At 36.2% G+C, this 12,866-nt stretch overlaps 1 protein-coding gene across 5 annotated transcripts in view; it reads left to right on the top strand.

Moving 5' to 3' along the window:
- Positions 1-12,866, top strand: part of CCSER2 (coiled-coil serine rich protein 2) — an 86,460-nt gene that overhangs the window by 29,708 nt on the left and 43,886 nt on the right. The window lies entirely within an intron of this gene.

Below are 12,866 nucleotides of genomic sequence, written 5' to 3' on the forward strand. Positions count from 1 at the left end.
CCTTGGTAAACATGTCCACAGTTACAATTTTAGTAGAAAACTGTTTGACTGCTATGTAAAATTCAGTCCACAATTATTACTTGTCTTAATACTGAATTAAGAGTACATACTCGTTTCAGTATGTTTTGTTAGCAGTGTTCCTTGATCATTCTTTCACAGGAGTTTGCTGACAGCCAGTTTTCTGCTCGTGGCATTGATACTAAATGTCATGAAAGCATGTCATTTGCCCTGCTCATGGCATTGTAGGAAATGTCATGATTTTAGAGGTGTTGTCTTCATATTGACAACAGCAACTGTCAGCTCTCCCACCACCACTGCAGTCAGCAACCTTAGAGCCTAACTCTTCCAGCAATGGGAGGTAGTGAGAAACTGAGTTGCTTAATGAGATGGCTTTTGTGTCTGTCTTGTGTGATGTACGTGTCCCCGCTGTCAAGTGTTATCGAGAGGTTATATGATTATGTTCCTGGGCACAAATCTCTTGCGGTGTTGCTCTGAGAGGCTGACGTTTTGTGAACAAGCTTTTACGGCAAATTACCTTTTTTCCTTTGGGATGGGAAGCATACGTGCCTTTGCAAGCAGTTTGATTCAGAACTGACACAGTAAATCTTCTCATGCTGTTTTGGTCAGTAAAATCAAGCAAGGCAACTTCACTTGTACTCCCATGTTTCACTGTGGTAGCCATTAATGACAACTTTGAATTTGTAAGGTAGAGAGAACAGCAGAGGTTATGTTGTTCCGTGAAATACTGAAATAAGTACTGGTAGCAATTAGCTGCTCTTGTATTTCATAAGCTTGTAAGTGTGGTGTCCAGTATGAGTTGGTAACTCTGCATATCCAATGTTATATTTTAAAGTGAATTTATTTCAGTTTTTTCTTTATACTAACAAGTGGCATGATTTTTCTGTAATGAAAAATCTTTGTAATTACTCTAGTGTACTTCACATAGCTCTGTATTGCTGAATTTTTAAAAATATGATGCATTATTTTCCTTACACCTAGCAAGTCTTGAAACCATATCGAGCAGGTAAGCATGTACCCAAAGAGAAGAGTGGAGTCTTAAACTTCTTGGAGTAGTTTTTTTAAGTTATCAGCATAAACAAGAAAAGCAAATTTTTTTTAGAATATGTAAAATAAGACATATTAATATCCAACCAGGTTTTTGAACATTTTATAGATAATTTGGTTTAAAGCCCCTAGATTAGCGCACACTCTCATTTTTCTTTTTTGCTTTTTTATCCAAAGTTGCGTTGCTATATTAAGTTATAAGAATGCTAGTGTTGACACCCCCCTGCGTGTCCCTTCCCCCCCCCAAATTGCTAAAGATCAGAAATTTAGGGGACAAGTGTCTTATACATTTTAGGGTCAATTGTTTTTTGTAGGACACACCGATTTGTTCACTGTGAATGAAATGTATCCGCCAAGTTTCAGTTTTACCATCTCCCCAGTTCTAAATACAGGGTACATTTTAACTTGATAGGAAGTCTTATTTATTTATTTTTAAGAACACTTAATATAGTGATTAGGCCATATTGATACTCAACTGCAAGGCGCCCTCGTATGACTTTGATTGTCATGCTCCTCGAGACTGGAAACGTAACAAAGGGCCGCTTTTTCCGCACTAGAGTGAACAGCATTTCAGCCTTTTTGTGCACCTGGGTCATTCACGCTATTGAAATATGTCAGGATCATGTAGTGGGTTAATATTTTTGCAACTGTGCAAGTAAGTGCCAGGACACTTCCTGTGTTGATAGCAGTTCATCTAAAGAAAGATTCGACAAAACAGAATTAATAGAAAATAGCTAGGAGATATTTGTGTGTGTGTGTGTTGGGGGGGGCGTTAATTAGAAACAAATGTGTTAAGCTGCCTGTACAAGAATTGAGCACACTAATGCTGTGTAACAAGTCCTATTCAGATTATGCTAAAATCCAGCTAGAGTATAATTAAAACTTACTATGTAGAAAAAGCTTAACTGACCTCTGGTAGCAACTGTGCACATGGTTCTCTTCCAAATTTTGAGGTTATGTTTTGATTCCATTCTCAGCTCAGTCTCACTGATATAATATTGTTGTATTATAATTGAATTCTGAAATTAAAATAGCTTGATTTTGATATTTCATGTGTTAAGTATCTTTCAAATACACTGGTAATGCCCATCCCGACGAAGAGGCTGGAACACCAAACTCAGATGCATTTTGGGAGCTGAAGGAAGAGATCCTTGGTTTGTCTTTATTGATGCCTAGAAATGAGCAGGGGACCCATTATCCAAGATGTCTGATAACCTTGAAGTCTGAGGAAACAAACTACTTAAATTAAATAGGTATTTTTTCCCTGATTCTGAAGGTGGTATCGCTCACTATTTTCCTGAAAGATGAGCCTGACAGCTTTAATATAAGTGTGAGTCAGTAGAGACTTAATCATTCTCAATAATTTTTTGCCAATTAATAGAACCAGTAGCAATTACTTACTGCTTTATAATTTAAAATGTTCCATTACTTGTAGGTAAACTGTAAAAGTAATGCTAAACTTCTGATAATGGTAGACTTTTCTGAAAATAGGCTGGAAGCAATGAGTAAAAAGGACTACATTCCTTCAGTCTCCCGTTATTTCTATGTTATAATTTACACTTACTGTTGATGGCTTTCTATTATTGCGCTCTAAATAATAAACCAGATACTTTGTATTAAAAACATCTGTCTATTAAAAAAAAAAAGGGGGAGGGGAATTAACAAAATGTTCTTCAACTTTACTAGATTTCTGCAGGAAGATGAACTGAACACTTCCCCGCCTGCCCAATTTCATTTTTGTAGATTCACTACCGGAGGCTAGGTGGCAGTGAAGGAATGCTTTCTGTGGCTGCGGATGTACCGTGCATTGCATACTTGGAAAGTGGTGTTGCATGTGAATTGGTGAAGTCTCGACAGGACAGTTAATATTTCTGTTTTCTCTTCCCTTTCTCTCTCATCACCATGCTGTTGAATCTCAGACCTAAGCATTTTTGATAGCTGATTTAAAAAAAAGATTTTCTTAAGCAGTAAACATAGCCACTTCTTAAGGTATAGTGGGTAGTTATGTAAACTAATACTTGTTTCCCGTCTACTTAGAGTAAACCTAGGTAGAACATACAATGCATCTCTATTTTCAACAATAACAAAGGCTTATTGAAGACTGTTATATCTAATAATTAAACATCAAATGTCTTGCATATTCAGAACAAAGATCTTATTGCATTTGTAGTCATGGCAACTCTCCTTGTAGGGCATGAAAAAAATGCAATACTTGTTTGGATGTTGGGCTTAGTTATCTCTAATGTGACTTGCGATGTACAGCGTTTAAAGTAACGCTCTTCCTATCTCATGTTTTTTCTATCCTGCAGAGTTCTATCCTTGTTTTTTTTCTCTCTTCCCTATGTGATTTCCTCTGCTCTTATGACTTTGTTTAGAGTTTTTTCTCTTTGGTCTATATCACGATATGTGGCTTTTTTTCCCCTCCCTGATGCCCAGTTGTCCATTCAATGTAAAACAAGTTTTCTGTCTCAGGTTTCTTCCTTCACTGACCAGTCCTATTCAGTTTTTACTTAATGTCACCTTTTTTTGAGATTTGTATTCAATTCCCATTTATTCATCCTTGCTCTGTCCCTATCCAATGTATTGCCCAATGCTGAAAATAGTTCTTAGAAGTCTTTTCTTCTCCTCCCTACTGTCAGCCTTGAATCATATGTCACTTACTTTTGCAATTTTCCTTTCCCTGCCCTCCAGATGATTGAGTTGCCCATCGAATTGGTTCAATGTTTGTGTGTTTTTAAAGCTACTTTCTGCTTGCTTTCTTCCAAGTACCTGAAATGATACTTTGCTAATTTCTATACTGCCTTCAAACCTTTCACTTACCTGAGTTTCTTGGAGAGATTCCTTCCTTACTTCGCTCCCTTTACTCGTGCTTATCTTCCGCTTGTTGAACTTTTCTCCATGCGCTTTTTGTTTTCTTCCTTTTCTCCTGAAGTATCTTGTTTATGAAAAAAACACTCTTAATTTCAAGTCTCATCAGAAGAAATGCAACACAGACAACTGTATAGAAAACGAGTGTGAAAATGTCTATGGAGTTCTGTGCATCTAAAATTGCTGATCTGTCAGAACTTAAAATACACATAGATTTTTATTTGCAAAGGAACATTTCAAATAAGAAACAGTATTCTTCCTTTAGCTGAGCATAAGTCTTGTAATACACTTTGACGCTACAAAGATATGAGTCACTTTCAGATGGGAAGTAGTATAACTTCTTCGCATTTCAAATGTTAAAGTGTAGAGAATTTTATAAGTGCAGCATATTTTTTTTCTTTATCTTCCAAAAATATATCAATTCACTGCAGTGATCCTTAGTTTGTCAGGTGTATGAGCCATATAGACAACAAAAGGCATTCTGTTTTGAAAGTACAACATGTTGATTGTAGTATTTAATTTTCGTGCCAGAAGCATCCGAGTGGTCTTATCAACACAGAAATGCAGAGACAGGCCTACTGATTCCTATTCCTAGGAACTAGTAGTACAGTTCATCTGGAATGCTTTGCTGTCTTAATGCTTTTTTTATGATGGCTGTAGATCATACAGAAAGAAACAGTATGAATAATTAATGTAAGGGTGGAAAAATGGTGGTGTTCTTGTTACTTTTTTTTGCTTGGGTATTTCTGCCATATTGGTAGAATTATTGCTGTATCCTTTAAATACAAAGATATTTGGATACAATATTGCATGTAATGAAAATATAATCTAAGAAAAGCTGCAGTGTTATAGCCAAAAGAAAAGGAGAAATCTAATGCATATCTCTAGTCCGAGGAAAAGTACACTTTTCTCATTTTCCTCTGATGCTTATCACCAAGAATGCTGGTTGTGGAGGAATGACTGCAAAAGCAGTAGCTCCGCTCCTCCCTCAGGTTTTTGGAGGGTTTGCCTTTCTGATGCACCACATCTAACCCTCCTGTTTAGGCAAAGCAAAAGCAGGTAGGCTAAGTTCATTTTGACAGTAGGTATTTTTGAAGATCGAAGGGAACATACCTAGTTTTCTCTTCACAAAACAGTAGTTTGAAAGTTATCTTTTATTTCTTTGTGCTTTTCTGTTGTTCAAAACTAACGTCCTATGAATTAACTTCTGTTTGAGTGTTTTTTATTTGTTTTGTTTTTTAATAATCTCTGTGCTCTCTATACTACCTCTTCCCGGTAAAGCCTAGAAGCTAGGTATTCTGTGGCTAGCCTCTCATTCAGCCCTGGCTTAGCTGCTTTGTATAGCAGCCGTGCTTTGCTGTTCTGTTGGATTGCTGCAATGGGTATCGAGGCAGCATGGTGACATTTTTCTTAACTTTGAAAATAATAACAGAAGAGGCTTTTCTTATTCAGTAACTTTTAAGCCTGTTGGACTGGAGGAAATTTGTGACAAAAGGTACAATGTCTGTTCAGCTATCTTATCCACAATTTTTGGAGTAATGTGATCTCAAAAAGAACTTTATTTGTTGCTAAGGGATAGGATGGGGAATTTCTGAAACAGGGTTTGTTGCAATACAAGATACAAAGAGCGGTACAATGCACTACCATAGTCCTGTTCTGAAGTGTCGTCTTCTGCATTGGAAGGATGTGTAAGATATCTCTCCACGCAATGTTCGTTCTGTTCTTCTGAGGCTGCCAATGTGGTGGCTCCATTGCTGGGTGCATCAGCTGAGAAAACAGCCTGAAACCAGTAGCTACTTCCTAGAGCCTTTACCACTGGACTGGAAATGAAGCTCTCTCTCCCAGTGCTATCCCTTGCATCATCTGTTGTTTCCAGAGGCTTTTATTTAGGGGGACTTGCTTCTGATTATTCTTTCCTCCTCTATGATCATATTTGGCAAAATGAATATTGCTGAATTTGTAGTAATATATCTATTGCCATAGCATTAGACTCATGTTAAACATTGTGCTGTGGCTTTGTTGCCATGGTAATGTAGAGGCCAAAGGGTTGTTTTTTAATAGGGTCTCTTTGGCAGTAGAAAAAGAATGTGGGTGTCTTCTGACCGAGATATTTGACTGATTTTGTGGAATGTGGGGACACCTGTCTGCTTTAAATGATTTAGTGACTTTGTCAACTGCTCTTCTAAGTTTTCAGAGAATGTTGTAATACTAACAGAAATGCTATTTTTTCTAAGACTTGCTTTTGTATGTAAAACTGTATTTTTAAAATGTTTGTGTTTCTCGTGATAGTAGTTATCTTAAAGGCCTATAACAGTAATTCTGGTGTTTTGGAGACTCTTAAGTCTGACAGAATTCCACTGGGAGAGCTTTTTATTTGTATTTATTTATTGTTGGAATGGCTTAAATGCCATTCTGTAAGCCACCTCTTAAAATATTCTGATTGGTTGATTAGTTTTTCAGTGTCTTTTAAGTTGGATACTCATACCAAGCTTTGATGCAAGCTGGGATCCCTGTTCCAGAGAACTGTCAGAGAAATATAAATGTCAAGCTTTCTCCTCCAGGGGATGTGTATATGAGAACTTTTCATTGTAAAAATTGTAAAAGCTGTTTAAAAAAAAAAAAGTTTATGTAAACAAATGAAATTTGCTTCTTTTTCAACAATTTCCAAGAAACTGTTTACTCTCTTACTGAAAAGTTAGAATCAGCTTGAGGAAGGCATAGAAAATTTTAGCCTAATTGACTGTAAAGACTGACAGAGTTATGAGTAACTAAATCACCTTTAAATACTGGAAGTCATAAAATGCTGGTTATTACTGATATTTCCTATAATACATTTTCATCAAAAGGAATATCTCGTGGCACTGTAAGAATAACTAAATACAAGCCTGAAGTCTGATTCTAACCTACTAGCAATTTGTTTGTACAAAGAGATTAAAGTGTAACTAGATAAATAGAACATGCTGTAACAGATGTTGTAATTCAACAAAGTGATCTGTAATTGCTATTGTGTTAATTCTTTAAACAAATTAGAAGGTATCTACTGGAAATAGTCTAGCATGTTTACCTTTTATAATATTCAGCCAGTTTTAACAATAAAGTTTTTACTAAATTAGATTACTTTAATGTCAGATAAAGCTTTTATAAATGTACTGTCAGTAACCTGGGAATGTAGTAGGTGAATATTAATGTCAGAGACATGCCAGAAAGTTATTTACATACTGATGCTATAGATGACACATGACATCTTTTGCTGTAATAATAGAATGTTACTCATCTAAATGCTATGAAATGTTGAGTCTCTAGAAATACTTTCTATATAGCTTCATTTTTCCCCTCAAAGTGGAATGCCCCCCCTTTTAATATTTTTGCTGTTTGAAGCAAGTTAGCAAGTTAGTCTTTTGTGTTGAATGGTCTATATGTAAATGCTCTTTATGCTCTTTTGGGCAAGAAAACCGAACAAAAAAATTGTGCATATAGGCTTCAGAAATCAGGGTATACAGCAAATCAAGCTGAAGACATTTGTATGCACTTTCAATTTAAATAATCACTATGGAATACTTAAATTGCATGTGAGCATTCACTTCCATTTTTCAGGTGTATGTGGTTATTGTTGGAAGCAAGCCCTAACTCAGTAAATCAGTAATAATAATCATTAACTGCTTTCCTTTAACAACCCAATTTCTAAAGGTAGAAACAATGACTGACATCTGAGACCTTGAACTGTGGAAAAAGGTAAAATATTATTCCTATTATTCACTAAAAGTTCATGACTACCCCAACACAGTTGCTTTTTGAGCAATGTAAAACCTTAGGTGCAAAAAGAGAAGGGAAAATGCTAAGTGGTAGTCTGAGCTCAAGCCCTTTTCAATTCTGTGAACGCTCTCCAAAATGATTTGATTGAGGGTGGCTTATCTGGTATTGTTTTGTATTTCTACACCAACCCTAACCACTGAATTCCTTCCTTTTTTTTATTCCAGTATAATATACATTGCTTTATAAGTTTCCACAGGTACACATCTTTTGCATTTAATAAAAAGGAAATGTAGACACCTATCTTTAATTTGGATACATTGTAATTTATTGTATATTGGGCACACTGTAATTTATTGCAAGTGTTATGTCCTTAGTTCAAGAAATGGGAAAGCTGATATTCAGACCTCTTGCCTAGGTCTAACTGTTAAGCTAAATTGAACTTACTTGGGGGACTATAAAATATTGCTCCTGAGTGGAAAAGAGAGCTAATATACATTGCATGAGGAATTTTTAGGAAAAGAGCTTTTAAAAAGAATATTTTGCTACTCCAGTGCATTATGATGGGTGGGACACCAATTTATGTAGAACTTTAAATTTGTTCTGCTTCAGTAAAAGTAGCTGCTGGACAGTGCCTCTGATCTTCAAAGCATTGCTCGTAACAACTTAATATTGTTACGCCTCTTGAAAGAGATGCTAAACTGTACATATCCAACAAATGGATAAGACAAGCTGCTGTGGGTGAGCTGCTGCTGTGTGCTTAGTTAACCTTTGACAAAATATAGCACCTGAGGGCAATCACTACAGAAAGAACTTGCAGAACACTGATGTAAACCTGCTAAACCTGTTGTTTGCCAACCTGTACCCTTTCCTCCTTATTTAGTCCTTTTCCATCTCCTTACACAGTGTGAGTATTCACTGCTATTGGGGCTCTAAATTTATTCAGTTTTTATTCCAGTAGTAATGGATCATCTCTTTCTCACTGCAATATAATAGGAAAAACATTGAGTCAACGAAGCACTGCATGTGTTCAGTTGAAAACCTTTCTGGAGGGGGAGCTTGGGGGCAGGACTGTAGTTTGATTTGGGATTTTGTAGTCCCAAACTTAATCTCTTTCCAGGTTGTACCATCTTGAAACATCTAGTGCTAAATCAGCCTTGTGAAGTTATGTGCTGCTTGAAGATGCATTATTCCTTTTGACTAAATAAAATAGGATTCTTCTCTTACTCTAATCTTTAATAACAAACTGCCAAAACATTTAATATTCTGTAGGGTTGTAGCTGATGCCCTTTTGAAGAATTTCTTACTTCCTGTTCTGTTTGATTTCATGACCCAGTGCAGCTTCATGGTTTTAATAGCTTTTAAGTACATGTATTAGTAATGTCACTGCCATGTAATTAACTTTAGTTCATTATATGGTAATAAAAATAGTAGCTGAAGTCTGTAAATACAGTTTTTATATGTATTAATGTTGTGTTGACGAAACCTCCGGTTTCTTACAGCTGTTTCAAGATAGTGTTGGTAACATCTACTTTCATATTATCTGTTTCCCAAGTAGATAGCAGTGGGAAATACTGTTAAGTCAATTCACATGTGGACCAGCCCTTGCAAAAACTTCATATTCAGAGTTGTGCTCTCTAGCATGGAGTTTGCCCCAGCATGGTTCCAGAATATATAATTAGGGAAACATAATGAAGTGTGCTGTTGACAGAAATGTATGTTTGGCATCACAGATGCTGATCCTGCTCTGACATCATTAGACTTCAGAGTTCAGATACAGAGATAATAAAGTGGCTTTTCTAGGTTTATGAGTTATCACTCTTGATATTGTGTTTTTATGTTGTGGGGTTTTTAATGCTTCCACACAATAATGACAAATGTTTCTAACTTTCTTATGTATTTCTGGCCACTTGTAATTTAATATTTATGTTCATTTCATTAAATTTCCCAACAGAGAGAGATAATGCTTGTTCATACCAATTTTGAAGTTGTAAGCATAGGATAAAAATAATTTATTGACTAACAAACTGAATTTTCCTCTCAAATGCACCTGTCTTGCAAAATTGTTTTAAAAATGGCCATTATTACTTAAATTAATGGAAATGAAAAGTAGTGAATATTTACATTGTTTATTCTCCTCAATACTAAATCCACATTTTCTTTAAATGGCTTCAGTTTCTTTGTGAAAGCTTTCACAAATTGTTTTTATTATTATTCACAATGTCCTGATAATACAGGATCCCCAGATACATAGAATGCTATACATAGTAATGGTATTCAGGTAGGATTTTGAAATATAGGCAAAACAAGTAGTTCTATCTCAGTTTTTCCACCTTTCCGTATTGCTAATGCCTTACAAAAAAAGTAAATGTTAACTATTTTCATCTCATACTTTTTCCCCAAGTCAACAGATAGCTTCCCCTGCAGAAATGTAAAATATAATGTTTTATGTTATGTAGCAGTCTTAAAATATGCCTGGCTTTTTCCTCTGTTTGTAATCAAATACAGTAGTCCTTTGTCTGTTTGTGGGCAGCGTAGGAAGGATGTAGAAGACTGCTGAAGAGCATTTGCTCAACGGTTTAGAGACATGCTTGTTAAACTTCTTCCCTTCCACATATACATCTCTGACCAAGCAAATCTAACAAAGGCTTAACCAGTAGAGGCATAGTTTTCCAAGTGAACATTGTTTTACTGTGTATTGATGGTCTGCATGCGAGTGTTTAGTCAGATATTTACTGATCAAGTTATCCAGTGAGAAATAAATAACAAAACATTTCTTTTACTTAATATTTGGTGATTTTTTTTTTTCAATATTGGTCCCGTGAATCTTCTTTAGATGTGGCTGTTAAACCTAAATAAATCTGCATTTCTGCTCTTAGAAAAGAGGCAGATGTGAAATGCCTGAATCTAATAGCCGACTTTAAAGCTATGACTCTTATCTGGGATTTAGGAGAACAGAGCTGAAGAATTTTAGAGCTGTATAACCATTAATAATTTTCTTAGACATGTGATCTGCTTTGTACTGTATGTTATAATCACTTTGGTAAGTTTAGCTTTCTTTGAACGATCAAGTAAAAGGGGCTCTGGGTTCTGTGATGGAAGTCCTGCCCCTCTTGCCTGTCGTGGCATTTCAGCAGTATGGCCCTAGCAGCTGCAGATCTGCAGTCATGACCCCCGTTTTCCTGCTATGGGTATTCTGAAGGGATGGGGAGACAGTTTTTGTCATCTTGCTGCTAGTTTGACTTTCCCCACACTACAGTTACATTTTCCTGTATACCAGACTGAGTATATTTTTGGATGGAATATATATTCCATTAGCACTAACTCTTTATTGCATTTTTCTTGTACAGTTAGCATACCTATGCAACATGACATTTTTCTTGTAATTTTAGAAATGGCTCTATATGAACCACAATTTAAAAAACAAAAGGCAGCAGAGCTTAATGCTGATAACTGAATATTTTAAGTTTTGTTGGCCAAAAAAAGCTGTTGGAAGCCTTAAGTTCTCATCAAAACCTTGGGAGTATTCCAGTCTGCTGGCTGACAAAATGTGTGGAAGGACTGTAGGTGTTCACTTGCTGCTGTTCCAGACCAAAGCTGCTTTAGCAGCAGGAAATGTGTTCAGGTGCTATTTCCCAGCTCATTAAAAGGCTGTGTGTTGTTTCTTACTAAAGTAGATGCTGCCTTTGGTAACATATTTAAAGAAATATAGAGGCATCACCCTTCTTGATTATAAAAGGATTCTTAAAAAGAAAAACAATTAGGATGAATAATAGGTAGTGCAGGGTTCAGCATAGGAAAGGAGAAGATAAAAACAAAAAAACAAACCTTCAACAGATTTAAGCTGGCTGAGAAGGTTTAAGCATTCTTTAAACATTCTTGCTCCATTTCATGTCCCTGTATCAAAGGTGAAGAGATCAGTAAGTTTTCATAAATACTTGTCTCAAGTTTAAAAAAAAAAAAAAAAGCCATTTGAGGTAAGTGTGTGCAGCAAGTCTGGCTTAGGTTATATGCCTGCTCAAGTATAGTAACAGAGTAAATTGTGTTATGAAGATAGTGTCTGGTCATTTGGATTTAACAGAGATGTCAGAGGTGTAATGCAGTGAATTTGGTTTTCCCCTGAAAGATTCAATAGGAGAAAACATGTTAATAAAATTAACCAATTAACTATATCTTGCTATTGGGTCTTGTCCCTTTTTGTAAAATGGGTATGCCAATGACTGAGAAAATTTGTAAGCGTTCCAGATTGTGAATACTTGTCCTTATTAGACTGCATAGAGTTACTCTCTTGTAACAAGAGAAGAAAACTTATACATCTCTTCTTGATATGGATATAAAACAGAAATCTCTGCTGCTGGCATTGCATTAACTTTAAAATGTTAAGATACAGTTCTGCTCAATAATTTGTTAGCAAATTAATCTTCCCTGTGCTTTATCTTGCTGCACTAAAGAAAGTGGTTCAGAAGTGCTTTAAGTCAGTCTTTAAAACCCTCCATTGTTTGCTGAGGTCTTGGGGGAGAGATGGTGTGAAAGGCACAGTACCAGCTCTCTAGCTTTATCCTTGCAGTGGGAACCAGCGTGGAGATCGAAATACAGCTGGGTGTTGGTTTTGAAGAGGGTGATGTGGTATAGTGAAGCAGGCAGTAGGGTCGCTCGTCAGTGTGTTGATCTGGACAGGACACTTCAGTAATCAAGTTGGAAGGCTGCCTTTGCTGGCCAGTAACTCATCGATAACTCATCCAGGTCAGGTACCCTGTGTCTCTGAAGCTTTACACTGCTTAACCTGCCTTCTTGTTTATGGCAAGATACAGTATTCCTTGCCCACTGATGTTTAGGACTGGGGGGCTTACCTGGCTGAAAGAAGGGCTGATACAAAATATGCTGCAATGGGTACTGTTCTTGAGTTTCTAGCCAGAAGTATAAATCTGCATACATTTCTTTACTCATAATCTGTTTTTCATTGTGTCCTACTTGAATGTTTTTAATAATGTTTTTGTGATATGTGAGAGCACATTCACAAAGAGAAGGAGGAATGTTAGCCTGGTATCTGCAGTTTTATTTACTTTCAGTTTCATTACTCAGTCTCACCCTTTGGGAGTGCTAAGAGTAGATGAATTTTGCGTTAACTGTGGTTCAACATAATGAAAAAATATTTTCATTGTGATTGACTAGTTTATCACTTT

Source organism: Apteryx mantelli, chromosome 7, assembly GCF_036417845.1.
Source record: "Apteryx mantelli isolate bAptMan1 chromosome 7, bAptMan1.hap1, whole genome shotgun sequence".
In the NCBI taxonomy this organism is placed as follows: domain Eukaryota; kingdom Metazoa; phylum Chordata; class Aves; order Apterygiformes; family Apterygidae; genus Apteryx; species Apteryx mantelli.